Source organism: Perca fluviatilis, chromosome 5, assembly GCF_010015445.1.
Source record: "Perca fluviatilis chromosome 5, GENO_Pfluv_1.0, whole genome shotgun sequence".
NCBI lineage: Eukaryota > Metazoa > Chordata > Actinopteri > Perciformes > Percidae > Perca > Perca fluviatilis.
This window is the reverse complement of record NC_053116.1, coordinates 35,637,619-35,653,907: the sequence shown is the minus strand read 5'-3', so window position 1 is coordinate 35,653,907 and position 16,289 is coordinate 35,637,619. Positions and strand designations below refer to the sequence as shown.

Genomic DNA, 16,289 nt, shown 5'->3' with positions numbered 1-16,289 from the left:
ATCGAATGAAAATTACTGAGCTTACCTGATGCACTGTCCCACTCAAGCTAACGAGAAAATGCTGTGGGTAGAACCAGAGTGATAGAGAAAGACAAACCAAAGACAGAGTAGCCTGGCTGCATTCTGTTCTAAGGTGTGCCCTGCATGCCTCACTGCTCTGTCACCTGAGAGGATTCCCCACCAGCCCGTTTTGTTACATTCTCAGATTCAGAAATAAACTGTTTTGTTTCTGTCTGCTTCTGGGTTCTAGATACAAATCCTGACGGGGATCTCTCATGTAGTGAAAATAGGACAAGGGGTCATACATCCAAAACTATTTTCTTTTTAATTAAAGAATAATCTATACAAATGTATAAACTATGGAGGACTAAAAATGACATAAGGAAAAATAAATAAATAAAAGTAGAAATAAATAAATAAATGCAGAAATACAGTGAAAATACATTTTGGTAACATAAATGGCTATTTCTGTATTTTTACATGTATTTATTTATTTATTTATGCATTTCTATATGTATTTATACATTTATTTATATATTATATATTATTTATTTATATATTTATTTTACATTTATTTATTTCTGTATTTCCACATTTCTACATTTATTTATTTCTGTATTTCCACATTTCTACATTTATTTCTTTCTGTATTTCCACATTTCCACATTTCTTTTTCCCTGCGCCTGTATGCTAATTGAGTGGGGGGTGCCAACATCAGTCTGAAGAAGGATTGGTTAGAGCGATGTGATCGAATCTACTACTACTGCCTTGATTTCACGGGTACAAGGAAGCCTAGGTTGAACACCCCTATACAGCATAGTGTATATTAATGATAAGCAACTAGATTTTCAAAACTGGAGGAATATATAACCGCCATAAACGATATTTTGAGATAAAATTGTGATAAAATAACTTCCGCATCTATCTATCACTGACCGAAGTGACGTAACGCGAGGGAGTCTGGTCAAGTTCATGCTCAAATTACAATGGACGTGGATGGAGAAACCGAGCTCTCCAACGTTGGCGAGCATGTCTATGGTGGCTAATGCTGGTTCATCTAGGCTAGTACATTGGTGTTATACAATAAATCTGCTTTAGCAAACATACTTTCGACCTTGTTTTAGATTAAACATACATGTAGATTGTCTTAATTTAAGCCAGCAACGTTTTTTTTGTGATATTCTACAACCTAAGATTTTAACGCTGAGACAAGGACTGTGGAGTCCATCAGAGCCATGGATGTATTAAGAGAAGCAGGTTAGCACTAGCACATAGTCGTTTTGTTGGCTAGGTGTTTAGTGCGGACATTGTGAGGCTATGGCGTCGGTGGTGGACAGCATGTGTTGTCGAGAGGTGGATGCCTACTGGGCACTAGTTGAGGGTTTAGTCCCGGCCACGGACATTACCTGCCTGCAGGCCCGCCGATAGGGGGGGACAAACGGGTCTGTTGTCCCCGGGCCCCGCAGTAGGGGCAGAACTGGGCCCTCATTAAATTATGGAAGAATTAAAAATTTTTTTTTTTTTAAATAGGCCTATTTGTGGAAAACAATATGTAGCATAATATTTGAATTACATAAAAGCGTTTTATTTGTTTTCTTCCTAATTGTCCTGGAAATGGTGGTCAAGAACCCCCACCCCCAACATAAAAATGGTTTGGCCTCTGATCAAAATTTGATATTGTCACTTGATTTGAAGTTCAGTAGCGCCTCAAAATGTCCGGTCAGCACAAGTCCGAGCTCGGAAAAGGAAAGAAAAGAGAAGAAGAAAATAGAGGCCTTAGAGATTTTCTAAACAAAATATTTAAAAAAAGGTGGTGACGGTGAAGCTGGAACTGTCAACGTAGAGCAAGGTAAGAACCAGCGCAGCCAACGTTATGTGCGCCTTGTAACGTAAGCTAACAGGCCAGCTCTCATGTTAACGTCCATTAGCTTGTATAAAAGCCTGACACAACACGTTAACTTTGACAGAAAGAGTTGAGTTTGGTAGCTCCACGGTAAGGATGAGACAGAGAGAGATCCAGCTGCAGTCAGGTGACAGAGAGAGTGATGCGGGAGGGGCGCCGCCCCCGCAATGGAGGGACAGAGTCAGGCTACCCGGAGAGAGAAGAGAGAGAGAGAGAGAGAGAGAGAGAGAGAGAGAGTAGAGAGGATGGGGGGCTCGCTGCCCTGTCGGAGAGTCTGAGCAGGATGGATCAGAGACTGATTACACACTTAATTTCAGTGAGAGATGTGAGGAGAGGAAGAGCAAGGGAAAAGGAGAGATGGTCTACGAGGGGGCCCATCTAAGATCTCGTCCCGGGCCCAGGCAAGACTGTCAGCTGGCCTGCCTGCCTGACGCTCCATCCCGGCTTTCATGCCTGCTGCCTCAACCCGTTGTGCTGCAGCCTTAATTACCCTCCTCAAGGCGAGACAACTGGTCTTACGATCAGGCGGGGTAGATAAGACGGTAAATAATAACACTATTTATATATATTATTATATATTATACTATTATTGAGTCAGTTTTCTACACAAATAACAAACTGTATCAACATAATTAATGTACATACTGTAACTACTTATATATAGCCATATTCTACTGCACTTCATACTATTCCTCCTGCACATACAGTACACTTATTCTTACGTTACCGTTTCTGCACTACAATGGTACGGTTACCACACTGCACATATCTGTCTATGTGGTTCATACTGAATATCCATATTTATTCTGTTTTTTTTTTTTTTTATCAATATATTCTTACTATGATACTCCTACTACATTGCACATATCTGTACATGTTCGTTATTTACACTTGGTTATACATATTTGATTTTTTTTCACTTCTGGTTGGACACAAACTGCATTTTGTTGTCTTTGTACTTGTACTCTGCACAATGACAATAAAGTATAATCTAATCTAATGTGCATTATTGATGCTGAGGGATTAGCAGATTTTTAAACTCTGATGTGCATACATACCTTTATGGAATAGAATAACTGAAAATGTTACATCAAATAAGTCTTTCACTCTTGATCATATTGACTACACTCTTAAAAATACTGGGTTATTTTATTAACCCAACCACTGGGTTGAGGCTGTTTAACCCTGTATTATGTATATTCAACCCATATTGGGTTACTTTCAGTAACCCAGTAGTTGGGTTAATGGTTTTGGACTGTGCCTTGATCTAAATAACCCAACCAATGGTCATTTTAACCCAGTGGTTTGGTTACGTTCAAGTTTGGGTTCCTCCTCCAACGGTCTTTTTCGTTTCTCCGACGAGGCGGGAGACCACTCATGGAAAAGCTGAAGGTTTGTCATTTCTCATTTTTTAGAAAACTACCTCTGTCTTCGACAGAAACACGAGCTTGCTAGTTGTTAGTTATAATATATATAATAATAATCATTATTTCCATAACGGGACAGCCTGTAGAACTTTACTTTTCTTTGCCGAAAGCAACCGTTCCTGCCCCTCTAACGGCTACCACTGATGCTAATTAAGCAAGCAGCTAGCAAGCGAGCAAGGAGTTGCTTACTACAACATTGCTTCATTGCAGTCAAACAGCAGACTTTAGCTCCGGTTACTGGTTACTTACTTGATCTTGATTCATTGCCGGATAGGAGGAGCGTCTTAGCTCTGATAATCCAGTAGCAACAGTGATTTCTAGCTAACTACGATTCATGCATGCTATAAGGCTAGCGCAGTTCAAGTATGATTAGCTAATGCTAGCTAGTAGGTTAATATTGTAGCATGATACCTAATATTTAAATGGAGACTATTTCTAATTCTCTGAGGGAGTGACACATAAACAGCGCTTTATAAACATTTGTGTGTGTGTCTGGGGCAAATCACGAGACAAATTCACTATGATATGAAGTATTATAACGTTTTAAAAAGATCGCTAATGCTAACCGCTAGCTAGCGCTAGCTAGCGCTAATTGCTGACTCATCCTGTAAGCTAGCTAGTAGCTAGTACAGCTAATAGCGAAGCATTGAAGGTGCATTGCACGCATTCTGTTGACAAAGTAATTTGTGTTTAGTGCAGTTAACATACTTTGATTGTAGAGATACCACATTGTGTTTTAAGTGATTATGAAAAGACCACTAGCTAGCTACATGGCACTAGATTACAGAAACTTCGTTATATTTTCACTAGACAGACAGACAGACAGACTGCAAAATACACTTCCATACATTGATTGAACATTAACAGATCTTGTTCTTCTCCCCTATAGCGACTGAATATGGAGGACTTTGTTAAACTAAAGTTAACAGAACGGCAACTTCTGGAGCTGATTGACACTTTTGCAGGTAAATATGTTATATTGTTGGACTATATGCCTATTATTAATATTATTGAATATGTCAACATTAAAAAAATTACCCTATGCTCATGCATCCCCAATGAAGTTGTATGCTACACAATACTCCATTTTGTTTAGAAGGACAACATCTTGACATGTAAGAGCATTATGTAAAAGAATCCAACACTCTATATGTGCCACTGAAGACCATGCCTCCCTAAACAGAATCCCATTTTGATTACCCATCACCTGTGGTCACCATTGTAGGTCCCTGAAATACCATTTCGATAGTGACAGAAATTCCACAACTATAGAAGGCAAACAATTGGCATGAGGTTTTATTAACCTTACCATGGCCACAGAATTTATAGTTTAGCTACCTCTTATTTTACCACTACACCTCTGTCTACCATTGTGCACAGCAATACTTGAAATGTAATTTTATTACAAAATGTGCTCTCAATCTCTCACACACACACACACACACACACACACACACTTTCTCTTTTTCTCAATCTTTCTCTCTCTCACTTATGTTATTATTTTTGTTTTGATGATATATGATTTAATTAATTATTCTAAATCTGCCCCTCTCAGATTGTGCAGGACTTCGAGGTCCTTCATAAAGAGGCATCAGACTAAATCTTTGACCTGGAGGAGGTTCAGCGAGAAGCTTGTTCATGCGGCCCAGTGGGAGGGTTAGAAGCTCCACGTGCAGACAGAGACAGTCTTTGTCTCAAGGTAGAAATTTTAACATCAACATAACCCTTAGATTTGTATATTTGGATTTGTGCATTTTTCGAGCCATAAGCTACTCTATGATAATAGATAAATAAATTATGTTAATACTTATGTCAAACTATTTTCTTTCTTTACAGGCTCCAAAGACTACATTGCCCTGATGGTTCTGCCAGGCCTGATTCCACCTGCAGTCTTCAGGATGGGCCGAAAGACCGTGAGGACTACAGTGTCTGACGCCATGAAGACCTTCATCAATCTTAAGCCTGTGAGTAGTCCTAGACTCACACAGCCCCTTGGATCTAGTGATGCAGGCCTTTTAATGTAAAATCTGTTAGAAAACATTAGCTGTCAGCTGGTCAGAGTCTTTTTCATTCAAGTACTTTTTTATGGAATATTATATATTATTATTATTCGCAGGTCGGATGGTGGAGTACCTTCAGGCAGCAGACCAGACCATACCCCTACACCCTGGTGTTGGGAGGCGAGGAGCGCTGCTCTCAGGCATTCACCGTTCCCAGTGGGCCGGCCCTGGAGCACGACAGAGTTGTCCAAGCTGTACATGTTTGTTTCAAATGTTTACTTGTGTTTGATATCAATTTCCCAAAGCAGTGTTTCTCTGCTTGGCTGTTCCTCAAGAAAGGGCTGTCTATGGAATGGGGGAGGGGTGATTGGGGGTAGTAATGTGGCCCCATGCGTTTGTTTTTTGGAAATGCTCATGCATAAGGGAATTCTCTCTCTCTCTCTCTCTATTTCTAATATTTAGGAGGAATGTAAGGAGGGAATGAATTATTGTTAATAATGGTTGCTTGGTATTAGTTATTTGATACTCATTTTGAAATGAGGTAGGGGTAATGTAGGCCCCATGCGTTTCTTCTTTGGAAACGCTCATGTGATAAGGGAATTGGGCTTGTTATTGTTATTCCAGTTTTTCTCTTTAAATGAGTAAATTAATATTGTTCAATAAAATCAGTGACATTAATGAAGTGTATGCATTGTCTATTATTATTATTAAAAATATAATTTATAGATTAAAGAATAACTCAATGAATGGGTCAAATATCAACCCAACAAGGGGGTCAATTTAACCCAATATTTGGGCTGGTGGGCCTGACCCAGTAATGAGTTGCATTAACCCAACATTGGTGTCAGAATGACCCAGGCTTTGGTTAGGCGAAGCAACCCCTTATACTGGGTTAAAATTTCAACCCAGTTCAAAAAGTCAAAACAACCCAGCATGTGTTCTGTCCTATATTGAACCAGGTACTGGGTTGGGAATAACCCAATTTGGGTTGTTTTCAGCCCAGTATTTTTTAGTGTGTATGTTAACAGGATTATCAATATCAACATTGCACCCCTATCATTCTCTAGGCAATTCCGATACACAGCCTACAGGCAGGTGGTCCGATAGACATATGGGTATCTGGGCAGGGAGATCAGGAAGGCAATACCAGCTTGTGTTGTGGCCGCAATCAGGAGGCAGTTTCCAGAGGAAGGGAGGAAATCAATAAATATATTTTGTTTTCACAAAATGAACACTTGTATACTATGTATTCATAATTTCACTGATAGTAACTAGGAGTGTTGGGCAAGTTACTTCCAAAATGTAGTTCATTATAGATTACGAGTTACTGTCATTTCAGAGTAATTAGTTATATTACAATATTACTGTCTCTGAATTGTAATGCTTTACACTACTTTTGCATTACTTTTAGAAGTTTGACTTGGCAGGTAGGTTGTGAATTTCACCACCAGATCAATAAAGTCTCATCTTTATCAACTTTAATACATCATAACAACAGTTATCTCAAGACACTTTACAAATAGAGTAGGTCTAGACCACACTATAATTTACAGGGACCCAACAATTCTAGTAATTCCCCCAAGAGCAAGCATTCAGTGTGACAGTGGCGAGGAAAACCTCACTCTCAGGAAGAAACCTGGGACAGACCCAGGCTCTTGGTAGGCGGTTCTGACGGTGCCGGTTGGGGGTGTGATGAACAGTGGCAATAATAGTCACAATAAAGATAATTGAACTACGACTATAAATAGTAGTTGCAGTAGTTAATGACGTAGCAGGGCATTACAGGATGTAGCAGGGAACTGCACGGCGTAGCAGGGTGTAGCAGGACCACGGCGACAGCTGCAGCCATGATTTAAGGGCCACCCAAGTCCAAGGAAAACTGCTAGGCGAAAAAAAAAAAAAAGAGTTGCACAACATCACATAGTCAGTGGTCACAACACATGCACAACCTAATACAGTCCAGTATGAAATGTATTCTTCCTACCATTAGAAGTAATTTGTAAATGTTTGTGTCATATACAGCTAATGATAGATACAAGTTACACTACCTGATGAGCATTGCAGACATCTGATGTTGCACTGTGACCCACGACAAAGCACTAATGGCCCAGGATCCTGTAGAGAGAAGCCCTCTGTCTCTTCAAAATCTACAGTGCTAGGCGCATCTATCCCTTCATTACTGGCTGCACTCTGCCAAAATCTGAAAAACACGGAGGTTCAAAATCACTCACAAAAATAGGATACAAGCTTAGTTACCAACTGGATCAGTAATAAATATAATGATTAAAAAAAAAGCAGCTCTGACGTGTCAAAACCTCAAGTGGCAAAATCTAGGAGATTTCAGCATATTGATTAATATATCATTTTGGACTTTCTAAATTACCAGAGAGTAGCCTACTGGGATACAAAATCGTGCGGGAGAACGGTCTGAATTGAAATGCAGGGGAAACTGGAGTTTTGGGCTAGCTAGCTGCCTGCCAACAGCTCACAGCTAGCTTAATAAAATGCGGGGGAAACGGGGGTGTTTGTGCTAGCTAGCTAGCTGCCTGCCAACCATAGACAGTATATAACGGACCAATAGACCCTGTTGCTCTGGACGGAGACCAGTGAAGGATATTAGAAGCACTTTTCCGGTGATCACTTGCTTTACTGCGCAGCCTCCAACTGACTAAATGTGACGTGAGCAACGTGTCTGAAAGCTGTAAGTCTTCTGGTAGCTGTGCCAAGAGATCATTCAATCATTCCCAATCTTACAGAGACGGAGAGCGTAGGTATATGTAAGGAGATAACATAGACACAGGCTAATTATTGATCACTAACATGCTAGTTAACATTAGTAATTAAACCTAAACAGCTAATGGAAGTCCAAACTGCCTGCAAGCTTCTCCTGTACTATACAGTAATTCCGCTACTGTGCGACAGTAAGTCACTTGGTTATGACACAATCGTTAGCCTATTTTCACAAAAACATCTGCTACGGAATCATAACGTGAGGTACAAGGTAATGGAGCCTTTTATACATTTTCGTGTTTCTGTAGAAATAAACAATGGAAAAATAGAGTCTTTAAACGCTTCAGATGTAAAGTTATTCGCTGTCAAGTGACGTAAAAAAAAAATGGCGGTCAACGGAATGCTAACGGGAGGTGATCGCTTTGTAGCAACAAAGCGATCCCATGGGAGGTTCGAGTTCTGAAGCGAAGCTTACCCCCTTGCTGCCAACAGCTCATAGCTAGCTTAATAAAATGCGGGGAAAACGGGGGTGTTTGGGCTAGCTAGCTGTCAACAGCTCATAGCTAGCTTAATGCAAACTGCATTGATGTCAAGGCAGACAATTACGAAAACCTGTTCTAAAGCTCAGTCTCTCCCTCTCTCTGTATACTGAAGCCCTGATGCTAGGATTTTTCAGTCAGCCCATTTTTAATCCAGATGAGGGAATGATTTCAGACGCAATTTTAGCTACTCCTGTCATCAAATCATCAGCTACCAAATGTTTGCTAATGCAATAGCCAAGTTAACATGTATGTTGCTAGTTAGATGGTGGATTGCCCAATACATACACGCTCAAATCACTTCTTTATTCTGATATTATTAGACTAAAACATTACGAAACAAAACGAAAAACCTTGCTTTTCCTACAAGGAAAATGATGTACACGATTCCCTGACAGGCTGGACTTTGTGCAACCAGCACAAACACAATAATTTACCATTATGACTTACATAAACATACATAAACTTCCTCTATATCTTGCTCTCTCTCACCACTGTAGAGTGACCCCACAGTCACATTAGCTACAAAGCGACGGATGGATCGTTTGCTTCTGTCTGGTTAGCGACACGGCCCCCAGCTAACCAATCCTTCTTCAGACTGATGTTGGCACCCCCCACTCAATTAGCATACAGGTGCAGGGAAAAAGAAATGTGGAAATACAGAAATAAATAAATGTAGAAATGTGGAAAAACAGAAAGAAATAAATGTAGAAATGTGGAAATACAGAAATAAATAAATGTAGAAATAAATAAATATATGTAGGATTCCCTTAGGGTACAGATTTGATCATTGGCAAATTATCAAAGATGTTTTATCAATATTAATAAAGTTATGAATATGGTTATTAATAACTTTATCAAATCGACAAACAATCAAAACTGGGCACCACCCTGCTAGTCAGGGACCAATAATCAAACTGTGGATCAGTCTCATTTCTGTGTAAATCCTTTCAAAAGGAAATAAAGGAAGGGGTGAATCCAAGCACGGACCTGATTGACCAGCAATTATTACAACAAGTACAAAAATAATCACAAGCAACTGCTAATTAAGTATAATAAGATTTATTAACTTCACAATTATCAGTAGCTAAACAATAATCCTTCAATAATAAACTCATATATCTTTTACCATATCACAACCAAAACAAAGCAAAAACAAAGCAGCATGTGTCATGGACACGTCTGTGTGTGTGTGTGTGTGTGTGTGTGTGTGTGTGTGTGTGTGTGTGTGTGTGTGTGTGTGTGTGTGTGTGTGTGTGTGTGTGTGTGTGTGTGTGTGTGTGTGTGTGTGTGTGTGTGTGTGCGCGCGAAGGAGGAGGGGCGGTGTCAAATTGTATTCCTAACACAAAAGCCAAACTGGCTACTCCTGTGAGCTGCACAAAACTATTTAGCCTCAAGAGGGCGGTAGTGGTGCTGCGTCACTATAACCACTCCAGTAGCTCACAGCTGATTTTCGCGATTCTATCGCAGACAGTAATTAAAACTCCTGAAAGGAGTTAGCAGATAGCAATTACAGTTTTAACCCAGCTACTTAACACGACATAAATCAACGAGTATAATGATCAATTTATACATTCACAGAACAGATTAATAATCACATATGGATCAGTACATGATTAAATCAGATCACATTAATGGCAACAAGTGGTAGCGGACCCCTTTGCTCATTAATAAACACACTACTTATCTCTGCCCAGACGTAAGCCTTCTTACGGTGTGTTCAGTCCGTTTATTCCTGTCCATCGATTCCCCAGAGATGAAACAAAACGGGTCTCGGGTGCCCGTCAGCAACCACTGAGAAACTTCCCTCCAAAAAAAAGGCAGCGAGCGGGGGAAAGTTTGGTCGACTTTGAGAAGAAAATCGTTGTTTCCTTCTCACTGCAGTTATGAAAAACACTGGTGCGTTTTTCAAGGATCCACCGAAATAAACTCCACTTTCTCCAGAAAATGGAAGTTGAGCACAAACGCTTGCGTGCTACCCTCAGCAACAGGAGTTGCAATGGAAGACGAGGGATTTTGGATGATCAGGCTTATTTATAGATCAGGACCCCCTGCTGTGTTTATGGTCCCGCTGAACCAATCGGAAGATTCGAAACTCTTGAAAGGGTGAAAAACTACACCGTTGTAGTCCTTTGACTTCCTGCCAGTGAGGAGTTTCCCTTCTGGCTGGCACTTCGCATAGAGGTGTGAATTACCCCGCTTTGGAGTTTACATGCAGGCCAAGATTCCTTTGTCTTGGTGACATGTTCCTTTGTCTCTGAGCATATGTGTGTCCTGTATCCAGAGGTCAGTTTAATATGAGGCCTTTTGGTTAAAATCAGATTTAACCAAGCTCTTGGTCCCCAACATATATAAATAAATAAATATATAATATATAAATAAATGTATAAATACATATAGAAATGCATAAATAATAAATACATGTAAAAATACAGAAATAGCCATTTATGTTACCAAAATGTATTTTCACTATATTTCTGCATTTATTTATTTATTTCTACTTTTATTTATTTATTTTTCCTTAGGTCATTTTTAGTCCTCCATAATAAACATCTATACAAATATATACACATGTAATAACATAACACATGTCACCAGAGGTGGGTAGTAATGAGTTACATTTACTCCGTTACATTTAGCCTACTTTACAGAAAAAATGATACTTCTAGGAGTAGTTTTAAATCACTATACTTTTTACTTTTACTTGAGTAGATTTGTGAAGAAGAAACTGTAGGCCTACTCTTACTCCGCTACATTAGGCTACAATGAGCTTGTTACTTTTCTTTTTACCTCTTTGGTATTCTACGGGTCATTGTCTTTATCCCCCCGCGTACACCTCATTTTAATGTTATATTTTGACAGAGAGATAGACTTCCGCTAAAAGGCTCTACCACGTGACTGTGTTTCACCAATCAAACGTAGTTGTGCAGTCTCGTCACCATACTCAATCTCAGCGGCCGGAAGGGTTAGCTTTACATCCAATAAGCTATATTAATATCTGATATCTACTCAGACGTCTTTGTTTAAATGCCCCTATTGTCTTTATTTTTAACATTTTTGAAAGTCTGTCTCCTTTTGTTTCCTTTATTTTCCTCTGCTTAGACTACTTCCCTTTTTCACTTTCATATATTATTTATACATATCTTTGTATTTATTTGTTTACATAGGCCTATTGCATTGATTGAATTTCTGTAAATTGTCTTTTGAAAAAAAAAAAAAAAAAGACGGGTTAGCTTTACAGTTGCAGCAAAACAAAAATGACAATGTCAGAATCAACCATCGGCAATGCAGACACAGATCTGGAGGAACACCCCAGAGGCCAGATCAACATGTCCTGGATTTATTTTAGTTATCCGGCTTCACCTAACCTAACAACCGCGGTACCGCAAGCTGTGTCACTTAACAAATAGTTCAATCAACCCAGGGTTTCCCAATGTAGCGGCGCGTGTTCACATAAAAGAGGCGATGTTTGCACAGCATGACCAATAGCCACATATTTTACATAAGAAGAGCAAACTATAATTCTATATAGACAGCGGGGCTTTTACTTATCAGGTAGCCTAACATCCGTAATTATGGCTGTGCTAATTTAGCTAACTTTAGCTATCAACAATAACAGATCTTGGTTAGGAGAATAGTAGGATTGCCACTTTTTGTTATAAATGGACCTGTGATTAGGGATATATTATACCACAGTCAGCTGATCTCATTCAGTTGTACGGTGTTAGCCAGGCTGACAGACAGTCATAGCTCTACTGAGCCATCTATTCCTCTAGCTCTGAGTAGTGATGACTTCATGAGCTTCTTTAATGATAAAATTATAACAATTAGAGATAAAATTAATCACCTTTTGCCCTCAACTTCTAACAGTTCATCTTTAAATACAGGACCGCTAGAACGAACGACTAGTCCGGACATATACTTAGACTGCTTTTATCCTATAGACCTTCAACAATTAATGTTAAAGATATCCTCAGCTAAGCCATCTACCTGTCTCTTGGACCCCATCCCAACGAGGCTACTCAAAGAAGCGTTACCCGTGGTAAACACTTCACTACTAGATATGATCAATATGTCCTTATTAACAGGTTATGTACCGCAGTCATTTAAAATAGCTGTGATAAAACCTATTCTGAAAAAACCGACCCTGGATCCTGAGGTCTTAGCAAACTATAGACCTATATCTAACCTTCCCTTTCTATCCAAGATCCTTGAGAAGGTGGTTGCTAATCAGTTATGTGATTTTCTACATAGCAACAGTTTATTTGATGATTTTCAATCAGGATTTAGAAAGAATCATAGCACAGAGACGGCACTGGTGAAAATTACTAACGACCTTCTAACAGCTGCAGACAAAGGACTTGTCTCCATTCTTGTTTTACTAGATCTTAGTGCTGCATTTGACACTATTGATCATACAATCCTGTTACAGAGATTAGAACACTTAGTCGGAATTAAAGGAACTGCACTAAGCTGGTTTAAGTCTTATTTCTCTGGTCAGATCCCCCCAATTTGTTAACATTAACGATAAACCCTCCAAGCACGCCAAAGTTAGCCATGGCGTTCCTCAAGGCTCAGTGCTTGGACCAATTCTATTTTCCTTATATATGCTTCCTCTAGGACATATTATTAGGAAACACTCAATTAATTATCACTGCTACGCAGACGATACCCAATTATATCTGTCAATTAAGCCAGATGAAAGTGGTCAGTTAGCAAGACTTCAAACGTGTGTTGAGGATATAAAATCCTGGATGACCCACAACTTCCTGATGTTAAACTCAGACAAAACGGAAGTTATTGTGATAGGACCAACACGACTGCCGAACTTCGTTTCCGAAGATATAGCTACTCTGGATGGTATTGCCCTGGCCTCCAGCACTGCTGTCAGAAATTTGGGAGTTATTTTTGATCAGGATATATCCTTCAACGCCCATTTAAAACAAACCTCAAGAATAGCCTTTTTCCATCTTCGTAACATTGCCAAAATTAGGAATATCCTGTCTCAGAATGATGCTGAAAAACTAGTCCATGCATTCGTTACTTCTAGACTAGATTACTGCAATTCCTTATTATCAGGTTGCCCATATAAGTCCCTTAAGACTCTCCAGCTGATCCAGAATGCTGCAGCGCACGTGTTTCTGCGAGAACTAAGAGAAGAGATCATATTTCTCCTGTATTAGCTTCTCTGCATTGGCTTCCTGTGAAATCTAGGATCGAATTTAAAATCCTCCTCCTGACTTACAAAGCTCTAAATGGTCAAGCACCATCTTACCTAGAAGAGCTCTTAGTACCTTATTGTCCCACTAGGGCACTGCGCTCCCGGAATGCGGGGCTACTTGTGGTTCCTAGAGTCTCTGGAAGTAGACTGGGGGCCAGGGCCTTCAGCTATCAGGCTCCGCTTCTGTGGAACCAGCTTCCAGTCTGGGTTCGAGGGGCAGACACCGTCGCCACATTCAAGAGTAAACTGAAAACCCTCCTCTTTGACAAAGCTTATAGTTAGGGAGTGAGGAGTTGCAGCGTCCACCTAACCCGGCCCACCTGCTTCTCCTCGTAGTTAGTTATGCTATTACAATTCTAGACTGCAGGGGAAGTTCCTTCCTTCCTATGACACACTGAGCTGCTCTCTCTTCTCTACTTGTTACTTCTGTATGCATCCTGTCCCAGAATTGCTTGTTACTAATCTAGCTCTGGGGAGTTTACTCCCCGGAGTCCTTATGTTTCTTCTTCGCAGAGCTATGCTCTGTGATTCTCTGCAAATCCCGGCCGCATCCTGCTGCATCCTGCTGCATCCGCCGCATCCACCCATGCTCTGCAGCGCCACGCTACATCCCGCAACGCCCTGCTGTGATGTTCCTATGCACAGAGTAGTCTGGATCCGGTATAGGGGACAGCACTACTCAGTATGACACGATGTGCCCTGCTATGACATGAACTTCCACAATAACCTTCGAAGTCACTGTGACCTTTAATGTGACTATTACGCCACTGTTCATCACACCCCTAACCGCCCTCAGACACCCTACCAAGAGTCTGGGTCTGCCGAGGTTTCTTCCTAAAAGGGAGTTTTTCCTTGCCACTGTCGCGATAGCCACTGCTAATGCTTGCTCTTGATGGAATTACTGTAATTGTTGGGGTTTTGGAAATTACAGAGTGTGGTCTAGACCTACTCTATCTGTAAAGTGTCTCGAGATAACTTTTGTTATGATTTGATACTATAAATAAAATTGAATTGAATTGAATTGAATTTAATTGAATTGTTTCGGTTTAACGAGAGACCATGTTAACTGGCGACCGTCAGCCAAATGCATCTGTTGTTGTCGTAGTGACGACAGCTGTTGAAAATGGGAAGAGAATACGTAGCTGTCCGTGAGAATGCCTTTTTGTTAAGTTGTCATTAAAATAACATAACGATGTTTATCTCTCTGATTTGTCTTTGGAGTCTTGTCTGAGGAAACTTGTCAGTCGCGTTTCGAATGTGGCTTGCTGTTAAGGAAAACAGGAAGACAGCGTAGGCATATATATATATATATATATATATATATATATATAGTTAAATTTACGTGTTTCAGAATCTCTGAAGAAGGAGAGGCTTGGGTCGAATTGAAAGTTAAGCAAAAGGTTTAATTGAACAACATGATGAAAACGACAAGACAAAACATATAGGCCTACACTGTAAACAGCGGACTGCAGACATGCTTCCCTTGTGGGGTCACAGGTCCGCAGTCCTGAGATCGTCTTAGGATCCCAATTATATTCCTGTCCCTCAGGATAAGGACACACCTCTGGATTTAGGTTTACTCCAGGTCACAGACTAAGGTTGATTATCATGTAGTGCCGATTCTACAGAGATATGCATTTTCTTTGTTCTAATCACGTCTGGCCTAGCAGGGAGTGGCTCTCAAAGTTGTTTAAACAATAAGTCTTCTAGAGCTTTTACATTCATGCTAAATAGCAGCCATGACCTAATCAATTCTTTAGAAGCTTGAGAAGGTGTGAGCCAGACAAATGCTGATTAGGCTTAATCAGTATTGAAACATTCCTTCACTCAGTCACACAACAGTTTACATTTTTAAGTTACATGTTTTTACCTAAAAGTATATTGTACTAAAACATAAGCAAGTTTTTAACTTTTTTATCTTCAACAATATATATGTCATACACCTATTCGTCTTCAGAGCCTGTTTAAGTAAACACATGTCACGTAGAAAACTAGCCCTTTTTAAAAGTAGAAAATAAATTAATAAAACAACTTGAATTCGAACTCGTGGAAACTAAATAACACAAGGCTCAGCAGTCTAACCCACTGCACCGTCACGTCGCATTATTAGCTTGTGGGCATGCCATCATATGAAGTCAAAGATTAGCCTACACAGAGTCTCTTAAAATCAGGAGGCAGTCAGATTAAGTTGTGACCACAGCACACTGCATGCAAATAACTGACAAGCTGCTCTTACTCAGAAATCGTCTTTATGTTGTTTGATTCCCACAACAATGAAAATTGTTAAAATTGTCCTTTTTGTTGGTCTGCCAAAGAAGTCCCATTCACCTTGTTCTGAATGTGAGAGATAGCCACGCCCCCTGATTTGCATATAATAACTTGAAATAAATAGAGAGTGAAATAAATAAATGTGGCATTAGGAAAATAAAAGTCTCTTGAAATAAATAAATGTGGACTTTTGAAATAAAA

General features: G+C 39.8%; 1 protein-coding gene across 2 annotated transcripts in view; it reads right to left on the bottom strand.

Annotated features, from left to right (window-relative positions):
- Positions 1–16,289, bottom strand: part of LOC120559161 (tumor necrosis factor receptor superfamily member 14-like) — a 202,390-nt gene that overhangs the window by 12,660 nt on the left and 173,441 nt on the right. The window contains exon 1 of one of the 2 annotated variants that reach the window (XM_039800687.1): positions 26–103. The exons of the other annotated variant lie outside the window; for it this stretch is intronic. The gene's annotated coding sequence lies outside the window, so the exon portion shown is untranslated. Of the gene's footprint in view, positions 1–25; positions 104–16,289 lie in introns of those variants that run through there. 2 annotated transcript variants of the gene reach the window in all.